A 24,543-nucleotide genomic window follows, 5' to 3' on the forward strand; every position below is an offset into this window, starting at 1 on the left:
TTACAATAACAACAAATACAAGTTGTGTGAAAAGTGGAAAAAGCTGCTGATGAAATTGAATCACTTGATGAAATTTCGTTTTTTCTTATAAATCTGCAAAATCAAATTATCCTAAATGGCTTTCAGTGCTCGTGAAGAACCCTTCAAAGATTTTTTATTCAGTGAACGTCTGTAAATTTTTTTTAAATTGATTTTTTTGGTGAAAAGAAATTACAAAAAAAAAAGAAAGTTTCTAGAAAAAAATCATAAGTGATAATTAAATAATTAAAAAACTAATTAACAATTATTCATATAGATTGCGAATAAACGCTCAATCTATTCTATTTGTGAAGCATACTTTAAGGCATATTTAACTTAAAAACAAAATCAATCACGTGCAATTGTCCCTACGTCGCCACAGACAGCATCGCTTTAAGCGTCACACGTGTAACCGTTATTCGTACTACTATTATGTTGGCTGACCGCTTATTTCCATATATGCCAGTCTCAGCCACAACTGCAATCACAACCTTTGCTACCTCGCCAAGAAAAACTTTGTTGTCAAACCACAACACGTCGCCTTTGCAACATTTTCGCTGTGGTGCTGCTATGCATCAGCATTCTTTGCAACAACAAACATTGCACGAAGCAAATCCTTTGCATTACCACCGCCACCATCAACATCGTAACGTCTCGGTTCGTTGGCAACCCCATTGCAACTTCACTACAAACAATTCCGAATTTATGTTTCGCGATCGCTGTTGCCGAAAATCATCGGTTGCGGTATTGTGTAAAAACTTTATTTGTATTAAACGTGTCGATCAGAGAAGTCTTATTGGCGGATTTAAAGGTAGCGGCGGCCATCGCCATCTATCGAAGCGTATTCCAATGAAATTGTATATGACGATGTCATCAATGTTCGACAACATGATGCTCGGTAAGTTAAACATTTTACTTTATTTTAACTTTTAGAGATAAGAAATCGATAAAAATTATGGAACTAATAGATCTAACATCAAGGGGTCTCAATTCACAGAGAATTTATAGAAAATTTCTTGATTTCCGATTAGAAGGTCCTTAGATTTCCTATAGAAATGATATTTAGTATCAGATATGAATAAGTTTTAACCTCCGATCGGAAGTCCTTTTAATATGCAATAGTGTCCACTTTTGGTCTCCGATTGTAGGGCTTCTTGATATCCAATAGGAAGGCCTTTTGGTCTGCAATAAGAAGGTTTTTTGGTCACCAGAAAGGAGGCTTTTCGTTTTGCAATAGGAAGGGTCTTTGGTCTCAAACATGAATTATTTTAGACCTTTTGGTCTCCTATAGGAAGCTGTTTGGTCTTAAATGGAAATCATTTTTGGTTCAAATAGAATGGTATTTTGGTCTACGATACGAAGGAGTTTTAGTCGCGAATAGGAAGTCCTGTAGTCTCCAATATAAATACCGGTTGATCTCTAATATAGACATCTGTGACAGGAAAGCATTTTGATATCACATCGGTCTCCAATAGAAAGGATTTTTTGTTCCAATAGAAAACCTTTTTATTCTGCAATAGGAACATCTTTTGGTCTCCGATAAGAACCCTTTTGGTATTTGATAGGAAGGACTTTGGTCTCAGATAAGAAAACTTTTTGGTCTCCGATATGAAGCGGTTTTGGTCTCTGATTGAAAGGCCTTTCGATATCCAGCTTTTTGGTCTTTAATAGGAAGGACGTTCAGAATTTTATAAACCCTCCTAAAGGAGGGATATTTGGTCTCCAAAAGGAAGGATTTTGTATCTCCAATTGGAAGACCTTTTGGTCTCCGATATGAAGAACTTTTGGTATTCGAAATGTAGATATTTGGAATCCAATAGGGAGGCCCAATATGAAAGACCTTGATCATTTATAAAGGATTTTTGCCATCCGATAAGAAGATCTTTTGGTCTCTGATTTAAGGTATTTAAGGTATATTAACAAACCATCTTTCAGAAAACAAACCATATTTTCTCCTCCAAAAAATCATCTCCCGCTTTGTCGGAGGCATATTTTACGACCAGTCCAACGTTCTTCGTGAAGGTATGAAGCTTACCCTATGTTTCTCGAAACCAGACAGAGGTCGACATGCCGCACAGGATCTTATCAACAGCTACACTGTCCAATCCAAAGACGAGGTGAAAACTTGCCAATTAATACGAGTGCTAGTAGTTACCCTTCCAGGGGGTTTCAAGGTCATTTACTGCTTTTATACGGAAGTCAAGAGCTTTCTTATTCTTACCTTGATACACCAGGGTAATTCTACAAAACATATTTGACTCTCACTGATACACCCGTCGGTATCACCCTTGTACACGACAACTACTCGTTTGTGATATTCATCTATCTGCCGATTAGTCGATTTAAACGCCTTGGAGTTACCGGTCGGTACTTTCGTATTCTCGATGAGCTTCTTGACCACAATAGATGCAATGACACCAGTTTTTCGCGATACTTTATCTACTTCGCTCAGCTTTTTTAGATCCTAGGCAAATTGGGGTTTCAAACTTTGAACCATATCTGATAACGATCACACCATCCTCACATGATTTTCATTAAAATGCAATTTTAGAAATGGGTTTTTTCGATGCAATCGTGAGTCAAAGAAAACATCCGGACTATGTATAAATATTATTAAAAAAAATTCTACATATTTAAGAAATTATTTTCAATATTGTTTCAAACCACATCCGATAATTATAAATTATAGATTATTTTCTAAAAATATATTTATGAGACCGATACATACTAGGCTGTTAACGCTACTCTATGTTCAGTTAGTAGTCAGAGCTCATAGCGAAAAGGAGAACAAAGAATACAGATATAAATATTTTAAACGCCCAGATCTGAACCATAAATTTTGTTCAGATCTGGGCGTTTTCGTCAGAAGTTTAAAGTTTTTTTTAAGAGTGGAGGCTTTGGAGAGATAGAAGTGGTTAGCTATGATTGGTAAGTAATTTATTTGCTTTATTTTATGTGATTTTTCTTAAGGCACAATCCGAAACTCAGGATGTCGCTTTTTTAAATGTGAGGTATTCCGATGTGATCGGTAGAAATTCAAAATAGAACGGGCAGGTGTATTCACGTTTTTAAGGTAATAGCCCTGCAGTTTCACAAGTAGTGGCTGGCAACTTTTCTTCGACTACATCGACGATGAATTTTCGACTGCATCACCGGTTATATTAATGCTAATGCTGGTAATTTGTAAAGTAGTGTCTCGAACCTTATAAATTTCATAGTCAAATTTTCAACATTTAACTTCGATTACCGTTACTGCAGGGAGGTTATTCTAACAGATATTGTGATGAAAAGCGAAGGCTTTGCCTGTTGGGCGCCAGATTTCACCTTCTAACTGATTTGATCCAAAAGATTCTTCCCACATACCGTTGGTGTGTAGAAACCTAAAATCAGCTACACACCACAGGCATTCGGGAAGAAACTTTTGAAGCAATCCAGTGCAAATATAAATGGTCTGTTCCAGAACCCGCAATAATGTACAATTTTTTACTACGATAAAATTTTTGTCCTTCCAAAAGCTTCTAGTATCAAATAGTGGCGATGAAGAAGATACCCCAGAACCAATAAGAGATGATGGTATAGAGTGTATACCACCTAGCCAAGATGAGGTCATAAAAGCAATTAATCGGCTCAAGAACAACAAAGCAGCAGGAGCCGATGGATTACCAGCCGAACTATTCAAGACTGGTGGCCAGATACTGGTCAGGAGCATGCACCAGCTGATTAGCACAATTTGGCTAGATGAATGCATGCCCAATGATTGGAACCTCAGCATCCTGTGTCCCGTGCACAAAAAAGGAGACAAGACGATATGTGCCAACTATAGAGGAATAAGTCTTCTTCCCGTCGCATATAAAGTGCTATCCAGTGTGCTGTGTGAACGATTGAAAACTCACGAAAAACACATCGACTCGGACCAACTGTGGAACTTGAGAACTACAGCTTCGAGGTAGTTAAAGACTTTATATACCTTGGTACCGCCATAAATAAAACGAATGACATCAGTTTTGAAATTCGGAGAAGGATTGTGATGGCCAACAAATGCTACTATGGTCTAACTAAGCAGTTTAGAAACAAGGCCACCTCCCGCCAGACCATACTCACACTTTGCAAGACGCTGATACTACCCGTGCTATTGTATGGATCAGAAGCATGGGTACTTGCGCAAGCAGATGAGGCAGCTCTTGGGGTGTTTGAGAGAAAAATTCTCTGAAAGATATACAGGCCGATCTGCGTCGACGGTGAATATCGGCGTCGAATGAACCACGAGCTTTACAATTTATACGCGGACATCGACATAGTCAGTCGTATTGAGCTGCAGCGACTACGGTGGCTAGGCCATGTTGTGCGGATGAATGAAAATGTCCCAGCTCAAAAGGCATATAAAAATGAGCCTACTGATGGTTCCCGTAGAAGGGGAAGGCCATGAATTAGATGGTAAGACCAAGTAGAAAACCACATCTTGGAACGTGGTCTGGTGGTTGGTGGATTTGCGCACAAGACCGATGCGCTTGGAAATCTTTTTTAAGCTCGGCTTATGGAACAACCGTTCTGAAACAAGCCAGCTAAGTAAGTAACAATTTTTCCTTTATGATATCGAAGAAAATAGTAAAAATTAGTAGATTCTTGCAGTAAGGGAACAGACCAAAAATGTGGCACCCAAGAGGAAGACTGGAAAAAATATATTTAACTATACAACTGAAATATATTCCATCCTTTCTGTTCCTTGGATTGAAGGTAATACAATTGTGCTCTGCTCGTTTATTAAAAACGAAGTATTTACAGCTTAAATGTTAACACGTTTACATTCGATTGCTAAGTTCTTGGGTTTGGCTTCTCCCCGGGTGTACGGTTTTTTATTCCCGATACTCTGTATCAAATAAAACACGGATCCTCGTAGATTACGATTACTACAATGCTTTATAACTTTGTTTTACAGCATTACGTTACATTTTTACGTTACTGACGATTACTCTGCGTTGTAAAGATCGTATCGTAGAAATTCAGTAGTTCGAGCAGCTTCAAATTTGCCTCAGAATATACTTGTGGTTTTCAGAAGCTATCGGCAATATGTTGTCACGTATTCTCGTTCTTTAAGTTCAACATGAGGATCAAATAGATTAATGCAATTTCCAATTCACGTAGCAGATCGTCCACTTGTTTCTTTCAATAATATATTACGTAACGCTAAACTCTGCAATTCTTGGTTATTAGCAAATAGTTGTCAGATTTCATTATATTCTTGACGTGGATCCAAAAAAATTGAACTTTTCGACCTTAGATTAAAATATGAAGAATAAAATTGTATTTCTCCCAATTAATATTTAAATTTGCAGCAATCCAAAAGCCTTTGATACTTTTGTGTCATACCAGATACTACCATTTTCGCATTTCGTTGGCAGATTTCATCATCCCCACCAGCTTATCTTAGGTCAAACAGAAATGTCTTTCAATGATACTCAGAAAAACAAACGCAAATTTTCATATGAGGTAGGTCGACTGGCGACTGGTACAATGATGGCCAACAGATCATTACCGAGCACTTTTCCTACCTCGGTCAACTGGCTCTTAAAGAAATCAAATCTTGCCACATCAAATCCGAAGCCGTCCTCAAGTGTACATCAGCTCTGGAAGAACTTAACCATAGCTACCGGTTGCGTTGGGTACCAGGACATTGTGACATCTTGGGTAATGAAAGAGCAGACGAACTCGCTAGACGAGGATATCAATCCACCGATCTAGAAACTGATGACTTTTCTATAGGAATTTTGAGGCATTCTTTGACGAAACAGCCTGCGAACTTTGGCATAACGAACCTGGGCGCAACATGTCAAGATCAATTTGGCCGACTCTGCTTACCAAAAAAACGCACTCACTATTGAACCTGAGCAAAGCTGAAATTAGAGTGATGACAGGAATCATCACTGGTCACTGCAACATCAGGGCTTTTACTAGTAAATGGGATCTTGATGCAACTGATTACTGTAGACTCTGTGTTGACGAGGAGGAGACGGAGACAATTGAGCATCTCCTGTGTCATTGCCCAGCCCTGGCTTACAGGCGACACAGACTAATGGGTGCTAATTTTCTACCGAGTCTCAGCTTCTTCTCAACAACCGAACCTGCTCTAATATACAGCATAATTAGAAACAGGAAGTGGTTAGGAGCATACAACCTTGGCACGTAACACTTTTTCTGTCTGACTCATAGGGCCATCGACCTTCATTCATTCTTCACTCGTTTAATTTACTAATCTTCTCTCCCCTACAGATCTGTCTTTGGTCTCTTCTCTTCGCTGTATCCCTTCATGTGGATGATCACAACGGACCTAACCGGTCTCAGAGTGTTGCAGTCACACATGTGACTGCACATCCCCTAACCTGTCTCTATTTTTTTTCCTAAGACCATAATCAGTTAATATGGGGTATGAATTTTTCACACTCCAGGAATCGTTGTTGTACTCGAACAAGTTCTCGATACTGTACAAATAACTAATCGATGCAACGACACACAGTCTAATAAAAATTCATAGATTTTAACGTTAGGTTTCAGCTGCTTGAATAAGGGCACAATTCGTACTTCTCGGATAATATCTGAGAACAAAGAACACATATTTGCAATGACGCGTCTAATAAGAATTCCAGGGTCTGACTGGAAGCTTTCCAATCGCCTGGCTTGAAAATCTTAATGGGTCAGCCACGTGCCACGTGAATAGATGGATAAACTGTAGTCTACAATACATAAATATCAGTGACAATGTGGGACAAGGAACACCGCATGGAGCTATTTTATCATCACTGCTGTGGGTTATCACTATCAATAGTCTCTTAAGGAACTTAACTGAGAAGGGGTTTGAAACCGTCTTTTATGCTGATGACGTTGTAAGACTTCTCAGGGGAAGAAATCTTAATTTGTTGTGCAGAAAGAATGAAACCTTGTTAAACATCGCTTATAAATGGGCGAGGTCAAAGGGCCTTAACGTGAATCCGAGCAAGACGAAGATATGTATCTTCACTAGAAAGAACCTACCTTTCAAAACAAAGTAATAACAATATCGAATGAAATTAAATATCTGCGGGGACATCCTAGACAGAAAACCTAAATGGAAAACCCACAACGGGAAGACAAAGCCCACAGATGCTGATCCTTCTGGTTGACAGCAATGAAAAGACAATGTAATGTAAAATCATTACAGAAAGTCCAGATGTGGCATTATGAGGAAAATGTCAACTAGAACTTTGTAGACTACAGTAAACCCCGCTTAATTACCTCAGTGAAAATTTCAATATTTTTGATTAATTATCCGTGGAAGGTAATTATGTGTGCACGGTTAATTACCTCGCTAGGGTACTTATCCGTAGACCCCGGTTAATTACACAGCAAGGGTAAATATCGGTGGACACTGGTGTTTTGTGTTATCTTTCTTTATTGCTTGATATATTAACTGGAGCTTTAGTTTGATAGACAAATGTGTATTTCTGGGAGACATTTCACAAAAACTTTCAAAACAATAGATTTTATGTACACATGTGCAAATGTAAGCCATTTTAAGTGAAGTTGCCAGATGTAAAAAAATACATTGGGTAATTACATAGGACAGATTTAATGATACGGTTATTTTGGGGCAAATAAATTAAACGGGTAATTAAAAGGGGGTAATTAAACGTGCAATTTTGCAAGGGAATGTAATGAAAATAAATCGGATTAATTAACCGTGGAATTAAGCGTGGAGGTAATTAAGCGGGGGATACTGTATATTGATATCCAAATAAAATATGAAGCGGCTATGGCAGCTTTAAGACTTGAAGCTATGAATTAGTGGATAGACACCGTACACAATCGAATCCTCAATTATTAGTTTTGAGTCGGACCGAATACATGAAATAATAGTGGTCACAACATGTGGAACTATGATACTAGACTGGGATTCATGGGATAGCGGAACACTAACCCTTTGGTAACTGTTGTTACACAGATGTCTCAGGACTGGGATTATCTATTGAAAAATTTAAAACCGTCATCCAAAGATGACTTCTTCACTTACTATTATTGCACATGTGGTGGTTTAGACTACACCTCATATTCACTTTACTTCAGAGTCTCCTGGGCCCATAACTTGTTTACACAATCGATCTTTTTTCATTCATGCGGCGTTTCTTTAACTCATTTACAACTTACACACGAGACAACAAAACTTAACACTTCGAATATTTACAGTTTTTATGAATAGGTCACACTAAGAGATCTCATCGCAATTACTTCACGAATGTATTCAAATCTTCAAACATTTGGAACACTCCGAAATCCGAAATTGTATTTCCGTAGTTATGTTTTTAAGGAAATGTGTTCATAAATTTCATCTCTCCGATCATTGGCAACACTTTTCGAACACCTATCAACTGTTAGACTCTCACATCGAGTTCATTTGTTGTAATTGGTAAAATATACTGCATTTTTCATACTCAAAGTTTTCACATGCCGTGTCAAAAAAAAAAAAAAAAAAATTCAACAGGTTTTCTTCATTTAAATTAAAATATATAAGTTTTCAATTTCATTTCGCCTTCTCAACTTATGTGTTCAACTAACATTGGGCCACGTATGTTTGGCCAAAGTGTAGCCAACTACTAAGAACAAGCACATGATGATGATATTGCAAAACTCGTGATACAAAAAAGAAAATGTCACACAATATTACAAAAAAAAAAAAAAACACAAAGAGCAACCAAAGAGGTTTTCTGATGACTCACCGAACAAAATATTTACAATATGCATAACGGTATATACTATAATTTTATATTTTTGTTTGTTCCAATGTGTCATGTGCTTTACTACCATTGGTCAAAAGCCACAAACAAACCTCCAACCAACTGCAACTGTAAATGACTGTGAGTGAATCGTAACCTAAAACTGCATCAATCGGGTGAATCTCTTGGACGCATCTTTATTAGTTGGCTATCGAGCCTCAATAAATAAACAACTGTGGTGGAGAATGTGTGAATAAGTTTTATTAAGAAGTGAGTAGAATTGGTTTTAAATTTTTATTTTTTCCTACTCAAAGTCAATGACTATTTCAACAAGGCCTATGGTCAGGTCAACCAGGAACATCACCTGTGTCTTATGTTTGCAGATTTTCTTTCTCGAAGTGGACAAATTTCTTCGAAAGACTATACAATTATATCCGTTAAATTGTTTACATTCCTGTCTATATTATCAGGGTTTAGGCTATCATAGTTATATTTGAAACTATATTTTATTTGCCTTCCGATTTTTTTATTTCAGTTAGTCATAGACTTGTTTCGGAAGAATATTGGTTTTGGCGGTGGTCGTGAAATTTTAAACCTAATATATTATATATATTATGGTCAGAGAAAGAATACTCCCGTAAGTAACTTGAACCTCGTCTATTAAGTTTTCTGAACATATGGTTATGTCTAATACCTCCTCTCTAATTCTATAAATACCTCCCATGCTATGGCGACCAGGGATCTTTTGTTAGTATCAGTACTACCCCACGCATTATGATGTGAGTTAGTGTCGCTGTCGATTAGTACTTCGTTACCTCTTGTCTTCAATTTTCTCACCAGTCGCTGTAGTTCTGCCTTTGGTGGTTGTATCGGCGAGTCGAACGGAAGGTAAACTGATGCTAGGCAAATGTTGTCATTTCTTTGCTTCTGCGCCCGATGTTGACAGGTTTTAAGTCGGGGACCTGTGTTTGCATAAAACAATTGGTAGTTTATGTGATTTAACCCAGAGGTCTCGTTTTTAACAGTCCATGATTCTTGTATTAATCCAATGTGTGTATTACCTTGAATTATTCCTTCCATCAGAGCCAGTGTTGCCAACTCACTCCGTGGGAGGTTTACCTAGATGACTTCCCTCATTTGTCCTCCAGTAAACAGTCTCCTTTGGAGACGGTTAAATTTTCCTTCGCTCCCTCCCTTTTGTTGCTAGGTGTCTTTTCCTCGCCACACTTCCTCTTCAATCCTTACCTTTGCAATCTTAAAGAATACTGCGTCGGACACGCAGCGCGCCTTGCCTTCGTTTTTTATCAGACTTGCCATCGAAGAACTGTCTAGGGGCCTAGACAATAGACTTTCCATTTCTTCACCATTTGAGCATGCATTCTCTCGCGAACTCGCTACCCTGACTAAAACTGTTACGCCTTGTAATTGGTCTTCATCAGACTTGCCATTGAAGAACTGTATAGGCCCATTACAAATAGAGTTCCATATTCTTTCTCCTCCCTGTGGTAGACCATTTCTTCACCAGCAGTGACCTGTTTTGTAGACCAAAGACTTGGAGCATGTGTTCTATCGCGAACTCATTGCCCCATCCTCAGACGAAAACCGTTGAGGAAGGTCCTGTTTCCTTCCAACTCACCGCAGCTTGATTGTCTCATCGGGTCAATATCTGTCACTAGATTTATCAGGGTTTCTCCAATCCTTACTTTCCTAATTTTTATGAAGAGTGTGTTAACACCTAGTGCGCCTTGACCTTAGTCTTGATCAGGAATGTCTTAGACCACCACAAGTAGAGTTCCATCGTCTTTCTCTTCCCTGTGGAAAACTTCCCATTTTCGTAGTTTGGGAGGGTCCTGTTTCCTCGCCAGTTTATGTTAGATTGTAACACTAGTTTTCTAAGGACTTTTTTGCTCTTTTATAACTCAATGAGGTATCTATTTGCAGGAGGTTCTCCATTATCTCATTGTTGACCACATCCTTCATCTCCTTATGGTCTTCTTTTTTCATAATATGGCGGCTCCTTACCATCTATTGCCGTTGTCTTCCTCTTTCGTGAATTTCGTTCGTTTGACTTGCCGGGCTTCACGGAAGATTCGGATTCAGTGCTCGTCTTCTTTATATTAGAGTCGGCATTGCCACCTTCAGTCGATGGATTTCCTTGCCAATTTCCTTCAACTTAGACGACGGAAAGCCGTTTTCTTTTTGTAGTTGAGGAAAGTCATGTTTCCTCACCAGCTTAAGTTGGATTGTGTCATTTATCAGGACAATATCTGCCACTAGTTTTCCCAGCGATTCTATGCTCTTTTATGATCCAAACTCTAGCATTAGATAGTCCCCCTTGAAATTGCAGCTATCCAGATCAATGGGATGCCTTGTAGCAAGTTCTCCATGATTTTATTGTTGACCGCATCCTTCACCTCCTTATGGGTCTCTTTTTTCAGTTTTTCAGACGTGCCGTTTTCGTCGATCAGTGCATAGCAGAGTTCGTCTTTCATCACATGGCAAGCTTTGCATAATATGGTGGCTACTTACCATATATTGCCGCTTTCTTCCCCTTTGGTGAATTCCGTTTAGTCATTTGTGACTTGCAGGGCTTCACGGAAGATTCGGATGCAGTGCTCGTATTCTTCTTGATATTAGAGTCGGCATCATCACCTTCATTCGATGGATTTGCGTGCCAATTTCCATTAACTTAGGGTAGTCTATCCCTTCCCTTGCTCCCAGACGATGGAGCACAGCTCTTCTATGCCATTTCTGATCCAAACTCTAGCATTAAATAGTCCCTCTTGAAATTGCAGCTATCCAGATCAATGGGATCCCTCCATTGGAGCAGGTTCTCCATGATCTTATTGTTGACAGCATCCTTCACGTACTTATAAGTCTCTTTCCAGACGAGCTATTTTCGTCGATCACTGCATTCGATTCTCGATTCTTTGGCCTCCTTTTTTAGTTTTCCAGACGAGCTATTTTCGTCGATCACTGCATATCAGAGCTCGTCTCTTTCGCGCTAACTGGCAACCTTTGCATAAGATGGCGGTTCCTTTTTTTCTTTGTATTCTTCTTTCGTGAATTCCGCTTTGCCATTTTTTTCATTTTTCCGGGCTTCACGGAAGATTCGGCTGCAGTACAGTAGACCACGGATATAAGAACATCAAAAAAATCGAGAAATTTGTTCTTATAAGCGGGGTTTTCTTATATGAATGTATTTTATATAACAAACTGTTTTCATTTATGAGTGAAACATTTTCTTATATCCGTGTTTTTCTTATATAAGATGTTCTTATATCCGTGGTCTACTGTACTCGTCTTCTCGATTTTAGAGTCGACATGGCCAACTTCAGTCAATGGATTTTCATGCCAATCTCCTTTGACTTCGGTTAGGCTATGCCTTATCTTGCAGGCGTTCGTCTGCTCATCCGGAGACCTAATCTTTTTCGCCACTTCCGCGGAAATGAAGGGATCGTCAGGATTATCCTTCTAAGGATTAGATTCAATTTTGTTCTTTCGCTTCATTCTGGCAATTTTTCGATTTTGCGTTCTTGTCTTGAACTTGGCGATTTCCTGGCTCACTTCATTAACCATTTTATTAGCTTCTGTGTTTCTTTGGCATTCTAAGATGGTTGTATGTGTCATGTATTCATGTTCAGACTGCAAATTTTTGGGATTAATTGTTTTGGGCATAAAAAGCCTCATGTAATTGAAAATAAAATGATTTTCTTTTGACGCTCAGAGTAAATATTGTAAATTGCTCATCCGTCGATCTACTGTATTTTGCTTTTGTTTCGATTATTTTTTTTTTAGATTATGTCTGGGGTTTTCCTCTTATCATTGAATCAGTATTAAAAAAAATTCAATTGTCAACCACAAGATTTGATATATTAATAAATTATATTATTAAAGTGAAACAAACAACACCAATATTGCTAATTATAGAGATAGCATTTTTATACCCTCCACCATAGTATGGAGGGTATATTAGTTTTGTTTTTCCGTTTGTAACGCATCGAAATAACCATTTCCGACCCTATAAAGTATATATATTCTTGATCAGCGTAAAATTCTATGACGATCTAAGCATGTCCGTCTGTCCGTCTGTCTGTTGTAATCACTCTAGCGTCTAAACGAATTGAGATAGAGCCCCAAAATTTTGCATAGAGTCGTCTTTTGTCTGCAGGCAGGTCAAGTTCGATGATGGGCTATATCGGTCCACGTTTAGGCATAGCTCCCATATAAGGGTACCTCCCATTTTTCGGTATTTTGAAGTTCTTAAGCGTGTTTTTCAACCGAATTCGCTGAAATTTGGTACATTGGGTTCTTATTGGGTACTAAATGCCTCCACAAAAAATTATTAGTGTAGGTCCACTTTTTCTGGTAGCCCCCATATAACGCTACCTCCTAATTTTCGGTATTTTGAGGTTCTTGAGCGCGTTTTTCAACCGAATTCGCTGAAATTTGGTACATTGGGTTCTTATTGGGTACCAAATGTCCCTACTAAAAATTATATATATAGGTCCACTTTTTCTGGTAGCCCCCATATAAGGGTACCTCCCCATATCCAGTTTTTGGGGGGTTCTGACCGTCTATTTTTTCACCGAATTGGCTGAAATTCGGTACTTTGAGTTCTTATTGGGTAGCAAATCTTTGTACTAAAAATTATAAATATAGGTCAATTTTTTCGGGTAGCCCCCATATAAGGGTACCCCCCAATATTCGGTATTTTAGGGATCTTGAGCGCGGTTTTCAACCGAATTCGCTGAAATTTGGTAATTTGTAGTCGTATATGGTAACAAAAATTATTAATATTCACCGCTTTTTAGGGGTAGTCCCCATATAACCCCCTTTTTTATATTAAATAGTTTACTGATTTGTTCCGTGTGTTGCGGTTGGTTAGTCGTTACCGGGAATAGTCAATTTTTACCCTACAAAGACTATTTAGCCATCTGTTGTAAGCATTCCGCCTTCTAAAGATATTGTGATAAAAAAAAACTCAAACATGATGATAATGAAATATATCGGCAGACATTTAGGCATATCCCCAATATCGTGATACCTCCTGAAGGAAATAATTGAGATAAACAATTAAAATATTTGGTTCAAAATTGGCATATACCGGTCATTAATTAGTCATAGCCCTCATATGATGATATCCCCAAATATTCACTATTTCCTACACTATGTAATCAATATTGGTCCCTCTTTAGGCATAGCCTCATATAACTTTGTAATCTAAATTACAGTAGTTTGAGGATTTCATACTCTACAATGCGTTATAAATATCAGTCCACTTTTTGGATCATACAGATTTTAGGAAAAATCCCCATTAAAAATTGCTGAAGTTTGTATTTAATGTACATAATGGTTTACATAAATCGGTATTATCGGTATGTGCCCACTTTTTGGTATGTTCCTTATATTTTCATTGCATGTATCTGTCAGTATAACTATGGTGGAGGGTATCCAAAGTTCGGCCCGGCCGAACTTAACGCTTTTTCACTTGTTTTTAATTATTATTGTAGTGATAACAAGCAACAATAATAATAGCAAAGATAATCTAGTGCATTTTGTGCATTATTAAAAAAATATTTTTTTTTAATTGCACACACCACTAAGCCCTTTATCTAACAAAAAAAAAATAAAGAAAACCTTGACCTAATGTGTTTTTATTATTTTATTTATTTTCAACGTCTTCAGAACACAATCAAACATCACCTTATTTTGTTGAAGCGAAAACAAACATCTAAAATATAAAAATATTCTATATATTTTATTATTTCATTCAATTTATTTTAGACGATCATAGAAATCTCATTTCAATTTTTTTGCCTAGTCATTGTCGTGTGCAAAGCCAAAGCAAACAACAACAAAGAAAAACAACCCATTCGCGAACAAATTACCCAGCCACCACTCACCTCCCTTTGCCATCCCATGTTGACAGTAGCCAAACACTTGTCGTCGCGTCATTCGCAATTGAATGCAAAAACAAACGCCATATTGGATCACGACGTTTTAATTTATTTCTTCATCTATTTTTAGTTGTAGTCTAATAGTTCATTGTTGTTGTTTTTTATTTGTTTTTGTATGTTGTTGTTGTATTCGGGGATTTTTTGCAAAAGAGAAAATTTTGAAAAATCGAAAAATACAAATCATGCTAAGAATTCGTAACAAAAAAAAAAAAATAATTGGTGTGTGGATGTGTTTGTTTCAGTAGTATGTGTGGTTTATGTCCAGTTTTTTCTATGCGAATCCGGACTTCAGACTCTGAAGTGTGATTGGTACCTGGCAGTACCACTTTTCGAGATCGATTGTATGTACATATGTATGTATATAATTATTATTTCATGCTTTCTAAGCCAATAACTAAACATAGACACACATTTTGATGACAGTTCATCGCGTTGTCTGGTTGTAGTTGAATCTGTTTTTGTTTATATTAACGTTCTTCTTTGTATGTATCTACAATATATCAGACATTGACGTGTTAAACTAAGCAAAACAAAACATGATCACTTGATTGCCAAGCGCAGGGTTACCAAGCTGTTAAATTAAATAAATACATACAGTATGTCAAGGATGACTTTACACATTGACATTTTCAAAGATGAAAGATCCAAATAACACTAATTTTATTATATTTGATATTTATTTGTTACTAGCGGACCCGGCGAACCCCGCAAATATAATAAAATAATTAAATGTTTAATTTCAATGCAAAATATTTGAATGTAATCCAAATCAATGATGATCAATATTATAATCGATGTTTTTTGTATTTGAAAAACAGGTAATTTCGAGATTAATCCCACAATGTAATCCATGAGTTCTCTGATCTTTTGTTCGAATATTCGTGCAGTAATGTCATGCCGATCGCTGGGAGTTGGACTGTCTGCAAAAGATTTTAAATGTCAGTCCATTTCGGATTGCAAGTGAACGTGATAAATTAATCCGGGCGCCAATAATTCCGTACGTATGTCATCACGTCTTGAGTGTAGTCAAGCATTTGACGTGGGCTTCTAATATAAGTAGTTGGGAGGATGGTTAAACACCCGATGTTGGATGCATTTCCTTCTGTAGCATTAGTGGGAGCATGGCCCCCAGCGGGTCTTTTTTCTGCTCCAATAATGAGTTTGAGGTCGCTCATGCAGACATTTTTGCAATTGTTAGATTATTTCACGTTTAGTAGCAGTGAAAATTGCACAACGTTAGTGGGGGTAGAGCGGGTGCTATAGTGAATTTGCCCTTGAATCCAATTGTTTTGAAGATTGAAGTAATTGGTAAATGTGAAAATAAAGAGGCGCCATTACATAATAACTCCGATTGTAGCCGGGTTGATCGACAACATCGGCTCCAAATGACGTCATTTGGAAACATCCATTATATTTTTTTAATTTTAGACAGAAAGTGTTTTACCTGCATTGTATTACCATAGAGCAAGGAATACAATGGGTCAGGATGAGCCAATGGAGGCAATTTTACCTTGTCACCAGCGCAGCATAAGTCGGGAGTTTCGCATTGGATTTTCAATGCATTACAATGCTGGCACATCACATATAATGAATCGATATCAACGCAGCGAACGTCTTTGTAGATGATTGTTAACTCGTATTCAAATTCTGCGCGACTCAAGTCCATATTTACTACTGGTCTTCTTCTATAAATATTCCGTCGGATTTGATCTGGTGATTATGCAGCATGAACCTTTGCAATATTGACACGTCTCCAATCATTTCTTTCTGCACATTCCTCTTACGATTGAGAGTTACGGATATGTTGATCGACTATTGCACGAAGTGTACGTCGCCCAAGATTTGACCGTCTAATAGAAGGCATTATCCCAACAAATAACTCTCCTAAAACCTACAAATACATCATAATTCATGATATTCAACAGAATGATCTATCCAAAAGGCAACTTACGTTATTAATGAGCGCAACCGAATCGAGTAATTTTAATTTGTTTTAATTTTTTACTCAATATTAAATAACAATACAGAAGGAACATGACAAATTTATGACAGCCAAAGACAACATACAACTTGAAGCAATATATTAAGTTGTGGCATCCATTCAGCATAGAACCATCAGCTACCAGGAGCACTTAATAAGCCTCGGGAGCTTTGGAGTTCATCGAGTTTACTATGGATAAATACGCATATCTTAATATTTTAAAGGCAAATTTTAAGCGGAGCGCAGAGAAATTGGGTCTGGAGAATGACTACTACTTCCAGCAGAATAATGACCCCAAACATACTGCTGAGTTATGCTTTGGATACTCTATAATCTCTAAATAAAAATCTAAATATCATTTCAACATCAATGTTTGTCTAGGACCAATATTTCGCAGCGTTACAAACTCTTGAGGCTGCACAAAGCTATTATACCCTGACATCATAGTTGTGTAGCTAGAGATGTTATGGCTTCTAATATTTTTCATTAAAATACTCCATAAGTTCTCTATAGGATTCATATAGGGGACTGAGGAGGTTTTCAAATCACTTTTGAAAAAATTATAAAGCATCCGTTCTCGAACGATCTGTGACTTGTATTTGGGGGGTCATTATCTTGATAAAATTGAATAATACCTTCAATAAAAACGAGATTTCCTACTACGGCAGCACTCATACTGTCCCATACCATTACAGAGCCTCTGTTGTGTTTTACGGTCGGAATTGTGTGCTTAGGGTCCAAGGCGTTATTCGCCCTGTGCCATACCTTACTTGGTCCATCCAACCCAAAAGTAAAATTTGCTTTAATCAGCAAAAATAACAGATTCCCAAAATCGAATACAGTAGACCACGGATATAACAACATCTTATATAAAAACCAGGACTTAAGAACATTTTTCAACAATATCTGAAAATAGTTTATAATATAAAATACATTCATATAGGAAAACCCGGCGTATAAGAAGAAAATTCTCGATTTTTTGGGTGTCTCACAAATACTCAACTTAGAACGATCGGTGGTGTCATTACTTCTTATGCAGATGACCTGCGGCTACCTGTAAAATTTCATACGTGGTCTACTGTATACTTTTTTCGTGTTCCTCAACGAACTGCAATCGGATTTGGAATTTATTAATGGCATTTTCAGTGCAACTCTACCATTACCATTCTACAATGCTCACGCAAAATTCTTCGAATTGCTTCTGGGTTTATATTCTTTTCCAGATATTTCTCTGCGATTTCAGCTTTGGATTATCGGCCACTTGCCGTAGCAAACACTTTTCGTCTCTTATATAGAATATTTTTCCTCGATGATTTTCGGCTTTTTGTAAATAGGGATAAGTAAATCGACTAATCGATTAATCGACTTTTTGTATTGAAAAGTCGAAGTCGACTTCTGATCTTTGAGGAAATCGCAAAGTCGTCGCAATTCTTATAAAAATTTAAATTTTTAGTCGACTTTGCTATAGTTCGAAAAAGTCGAAAATCGATTTTGAACGGGGTTGACAAAATGGATGGATCGAAAAGTCGACCTTTTCTCAGTTTTGTGCCTCAATATAATTTTTTGGTCAGCAGATCGAGTAATATTGAGTATTTTCCGTTGAGATCTTCCTAGTTCAGCAACATGGTGAAGAACTAATTTTCTCTGATGCAATATTTAACTATTACTAAGTTGTAAATAATACCGGTGGATACTTTGAGGTTGCAATCGCTTTTGTTTAACGATAATTATTTTTATACCCTTCACCACACTGAGGTACAAGGTATTATATGTTTGTGCATATGTTTGTAACAGGCAAAAGGAAACGAGATAGACACATGGTTCCTTTTGCGAACATGCATAGAATCTCTTTCTGAATCACTACAGGTCGCATTTATGATCCGATTTGGATGAAATTTGGCATAGGTCACTTATTTGGTCCAAGGACGAACCCTATTGAAATTGAGAAAAATCGGTTCAGATTTAGATATAGCTCCCATATATATTTTCGTCCGATTTCATGTAAATGGTGCACCAAAGTCCCTATATATCTTTCGAGTTGTACGAAATTTGGCATAGCGTAATTAATTAGGTATAGAATGATGTGTGTTAAGTTTCCTGAAAATCGGTTCAGATGTAGATATAGCTTCCATATATATTTTCGTCCGATTTAATGTAAATGGTCCACCAAAGTCCCTATATATCTTTCGATTTGCACGAAATTTGGCACAGCGTAATGAATTAGGCCTGGAATGATGTGTGTTAAGTTTCCTGAACATCGGTTCAGATTTAGATATAGCTCCCATATATATATTCGTCCGATTTTAGGTAAATAGTGCACCAAAGTCCCTATATATCTTTCGATTTTCACGAAATTTGGCACAGCGTAATGAATTAGGTCTAGAATGATGTGTGTTAAGTTTCGTGAAAATCGGTTGAGATTTAGATATAGCTCCCATATATATTTTCGTCCAATTTAATGTAAATGGAGCACCAAAGTCCCTATATATCATTCGATTTGCACGAAATTTGGCACAGTGTAATGAATTAGGTCTAGAATGATGTGTGTTAAGTTTCGTGAAAATCGGTTGAGATTTAGATATAGCTCCCATATATATTTTCGCCCGATTTTATGTAAATGGTGTACCAAAGTCCCTTAATATCTTTCAGTTTGCACGAAATTTTGCACAGGGTAATGAATTAGGTCTAGAATGATGTGTGTTAAGTTTCCTGAAATCGGTTCAGATTTAGATATAACTTCTATATCTGACCAAATAAAAAATTTAGTACAGTAGATATCGGATATAAACACATCTCATATAAGAAAGATTATCAGAAACATCGAGCTTATACTTTCTTATATCCGATAATTACATATAAGAAAAAAAAAACGCATATAAGAAAGAAATCTCCGTTTTTTTTTTTTTGAGTTTTTTATATCCCATATCTACTGTATAGATTGCAGAATGACATGTTTATGGATCCAATTTCATTTTACTGGTCCTTTAAAAATGCGACGTCTGTTAGGATTCATCTGTTGAATTTACCCAAAGTGGTATTCGGCCCGTCCGACTTTACTACTTTCCTTACTGGTTTATATTGAATTTATATAAATATTGGCTATTTTATTTTATTAATTTTAGGATGTTCATGTTCACATATAAAAAATTATAAAATTTTATACATGTCAAATAAATCCTCAAAGAGCAGGGGTTAGCCCGACAAAAGGTTCTAATGTATATGCCGGCATTTTGACGATTTTTCACTCTAAAAATGGAAAATGCCGATTTTCCGATTTTTGCCTCAAAATTGCCGATATTTCAACAATCGACAAAAATTGTCTAACTTTTTAATTTAATATGGCGTTACCATACAAACATATAAAATTGGCAGCTTTAAATCATTATAACTATCGACGACTCGCCGCAGCCGTTTTCAATGGCTTAGAAATCTGCATTGTTTGACAGCATTGTACTCTGTCTAGTTTACATTTTACATCGAATGAGGCAAATCTTTAGACTCCGAGTTTAGGAAGTTAAACTTTCTGAATTTTGAAGAAATTTTTGAAAATGCAGAATATAATTTAAAAAGTTTTTGGAAAAAAATTTCCGACTCCAATTTAGCTTTTCCAGTTTTGTCTAAATTTGTACAAAGAATTATGGTTCTTCCACAGATCTACATTTTTTGTAGATAAATGAATCTTTTATGTTATTTTTTTATACAGAATTGAAATTGTTATCTTTTTTTTTAGTGTAATAAAAAAACATTGATTTGTTATAAACCAAAAAAATATGAATTTACTTATAAATTATATGCTTCCGATTTTTTGCCGATTTTTTAAAATACAAATGCCGATTATGCCGATTTTTTTCTGAAAAATTGACGATTTTTCATGAAATTTATCTGGCAGCACTGCACTCCAACTCTATTTACTCACAAGAGAATGCAATTGGTTCTCACCCTTCGCCCCGTTAAATGTATTGTTTATTATTATTGGCATTTATCTTCCCTTCATTCGCTTGTTTTGTCTTGTTCATTTGCTTCAAACATCTGCCCTGGTGCAAGCCGGTAAGATTTCGATTGAGCATGCTCAATCATGACATCCAAAACAACAAACATTCACACAAATCCCATACATTTCTTTTGTTATCAACTACGTGGCAGACAGTCGGCATACAAATGAACTAGAGGAAGAAGAAGCAGAAGAAAACATTGCCTCTCGCTCTTGTTCATACAACACTTGTCTTATGACGATGATGTACAATTAAACGGTGTGTTGTTATTATGGTTGTTGTTGTTGTGGCAGTGGTTTACTGTATGTAGGTTGGTCGTTTGTTCGTCCGCATGGTATTTACATTCTTCGTACAAACGACTAAAACTTGTTGATGACTCACTCATTGTGTGTGTGCTGTTGTTGTTGTTTTTGCAAAAAAAACAAATCAAAATAAAAACAAAGCTAGCACAACACCGGTCACAGTGTGTGGGGGCATTGCTGGGAGTAAATAACACGAGAGAGGAGATAGAGAGAGAGCGAGACGAAGAGGGCAAATGTCTTTAATGAAAGTACTGTGGTTGCTGTTGTTATTGTTTTTATTATATAAAAAAACACGAAGAAGCATCACAACAAATGCCATTAAGAAAATACTGAAGAAGAAATAAAAAAAACAATAACAACAAAAAACAAAACAATCACCCATCCGACAAAAATGTAAAGCTTTTCTGGCAATTCCAAGAATCGTACAAAAACAAAAAAAGAACAACTTTCTTGTTTGGTAATCACAAATTTGTTTGTACTTAAATTGTGTTGGTATTAGTTGGTATTAGCGTGTTTACATTTGCAAATGTGTGGTCGATCTCATAGATACGCGCATTTTGTGTTCACTTGTTGGGGAACTTTTTTTTGTTGTTATTGCTTTTTGTTAAGATAGGTAGATTGTTTATCTTTGCCATTTTTTTGTTTGATTTTCGTAAAAAAGTTGCCAATAAAGTGAATTTTGTGTTCACTTGTTTGGCAACTTTTTTGTTAAGATAGGTAGATTGTATAGATAAGATGAAATTCATCTGAGACCTTTAACAACAGACAGTTATAAATATAAATAAAAAGGCTATGAATGTAAGGCATTACGCACATTATAGAATTATCGGCAGATTCTTGGTCTAGAGACAATTTTTGAACGAAATATGTGGGAAGAAAAATCGGAAAAATTGCAAATCAGAACTGTCGTTAAGAATTGTAAGCTGGCAGAATTTATAAAAAATAAAATAAAAATAAAAAAAAAATTAAAATTTCGAAACTTTAAAGATACCTTCAAAAATATTATTCACCCTACAAAACCCCAAATTTCAAATTACAGTCTCTTCGATGGTGAAGTTCGGATAAAATCGTGAAAATTTGATTATTTAGCGGAGTCCTTATAAGGGACCTTTATGAAAATATATTTTTCACCCTCCCTAGCTTCGTGGGAGGGTGAACAACAACTTAGGTTGGAAAAAAAGCGACTAAAACATTTACAATACCGAAACTGGAGCGGACCTTCACATGGTGGCTATATCAAAACATCAACTTGTATTAACAATTTCCTGGGAAGATCTTTTTCACCCACCCAGAGTCCGAAATCGTTCAGAAAATTTGGCTAAATGATCAAAAATAACGAAAAAATGGTCAGGACCAAAAAAATGGACCTATATTGATAAGATAATAAGATGGACCTATGCCGAAATTTGCCTGCAAAGCTGTTTCACATCCTCCAAGAAGTAGTAATGCCAATTTATCCTTGTAATTTGACATTCCTACTTCTCGATTGCAAAATGATGCCGAAACCTTCAAAATAACGAAAATCGGTCGGAACCGAAAGTGGACTCATGTCGATTATTTTCTGAAAATATGTTTTACACCTCCCAAGAACTCAGTATGCTAATTTACAGCCAAATCGGTTGAAAAACGTGCTCGAAATACCGAATATTTGGCGGTAACGTTATATATGGGGCTATTCTAAAAATTGGACCAATATTGATAATTTTTGATAGGGATATTTGCTACTCTATGAGAACCTAAAATACCAAATTAAAGCCAATACAGTTGAAGTTTATGCTAAAAATATAGAAAATTGGAGGGTTCCGCTACGTAGTGACCTAACGTAAAAGGTGGACCAATAGTGAGAAATTTTTGTAGATAGCTTTGTCACCTACTGAGAACCTAAAATACCAAATTACAGCCAATTCAGTTGAAAAATGTCCACAAAATTCAGAAAATTTCATGATTCCGCTATGTGGGGGCTTTTTTTAAAAATTTGACAAATGTTGGCAATTTTTTTACGGAAGATTTGCAAGTCAATGTAACCCAATGCTGCCAAATTACAGTCAATTCGGTTGGAAAACATGGTCAAACTCCTTAAAATTCCGAAATTTAGGAGGTATTCTTATATGGGGGCTACCCTAAAAAGTCGACCATTATTGATAAATTTTGGTAGGAAGATTTCCTAACCAATGAGAATCAAAAATACTAAATATTATTCAATTTGATTGGAAAACATGACCAAACTCCTTAAAATACTGAAATTTGAGAGTTACCCTTATATGAGAGCTACCCTAAAAAGTAGACCAATATTGATCATGTTTTGTGGAGAGATTTGTTAACCTTTGAGAAACCCAAATATGCCATGCTATTGTAAATTTGGTTGGTCAAACTTCCTTAAATACCGAAAATTGTGAGGTACCCTTATATGGAGGCTACCCTGAAAAGTGAACCAATATTGATCATTTTTGGTAGGAAGATTTGCTAACCAAAGAGAACCAAAAATACCCAATTTTAATCAATTTGATTGAAAAACATGGCTGAACTCTCTAAAAATCCGAAAATTGTGAGGTACCCTTATATGGGGGCTACCCTAAAAAGTGGACCAATTTTTATCATTTTTGTTAGGAAGCAAACCAATGAGAAAACCAAATATGCCATATTATAGTAAAATTGGTTGGAAAACATGGCCAAAATTCTGACATATGGGAGGTACCCTTATATGGGGACTACCCTAAAAAGTAGACCAATATTGGTGATTTTTTGTAGGAAGATTTGCTAACGAAAGAGAACAAGAAATAACATATTTTAATCAATTTGGTTGGAAAACATAGCCAAACTCCTTTAAATATTTTAATTCGATTTGCACGAAATTAGATATACCGTACTGAATTAGGTCAAGAATCATGTGCGCTGAGTTTTGTGAAAATCAGTTCAGATTTCGATGTAGCTCCCATTTATATTTTCGTCCGATTTAATGTAAATAGTGCAGTCCCTGTATATCTTTCGATTTGCACGAAATTGGGCATAGCGTACTAAATTGAGACTAGAATGATATGTCTTAAGTTTCAAGAAAATCGGTTCAGATTTCGATATAGTTCTCATACATATTAGGTTGGGGAAAAGAAAATCCATTATTTTTATAGGAAATTTAAAAAATTTTTGCAATGCAAGAAAAAGATGATAATCGCTTGGTGCAAAGTCCGGACTGTAAGGCGGATCCACCCGTTTAAGAAATGGCTCTATCTCATTCCGTTTGACTAAGGCTTCGCAGAAGGAAATTCGATCCATCCTATATTTTCTGCTAATTGTTGTGCGGCCAAAAACATCGAGCTTCTTTTTGAATCCAGCCTTGTGTAAATGGTTTAAAACAGTTTTATATTCGATTTTTAGCTCCTGGGCGATGTTACGACTGCTAACATGCCGGTCAACTACGATAATTTCTCCAACTTCATCGAAATTTTCATTATGAATTTGTTTTTCCCCAACCAAATATATAAATACTCGGCAGGGGCTTTCCATAAGGAATTTTCCACGCCTCAGACCATGAGCTCCATTTTGTTGCATAGT

General features: G+C 36.5%; 1 long non-coding RNA gene across 1 annotated transcript in view; it reads left to right on the plus strand.

The window, feature by feature from the left end:
* Positions 1–811: 811 nt before the first annotated feature.
* LOC133328188 (uncharacterized) overlaps positions 812–24,543 on the plus strand; it is a 34,013-nt gene continuing 10,281 nt past the window's right edge. The window contains exon 1 of the long non-coding RNA XR_009754278.1: positions 812–916. This is a non-coding gene — a long non-coding RNA (uncharacterized LOC133328188). The remainder of the gene's footprint in view (positions 917–24,543) is intronic.

Source organism: Musca vetustissima, unplaced genomic scaffold (assembly GCF_032173495.1).
Source record: "Musca vetustissima isolate MV318-11 ecotype Yass unplaced genomic scaffold, APGP_CSIRO_Mvet_v1 utg327, whole genome shotgun sequence".
In the NCBI taxonomy this organism is placed as follows: Eukaryota; Metazoa; Arthropoda; class Insecta; order Diptera; family Muscidae; genus Musca; species Musca vetustissima.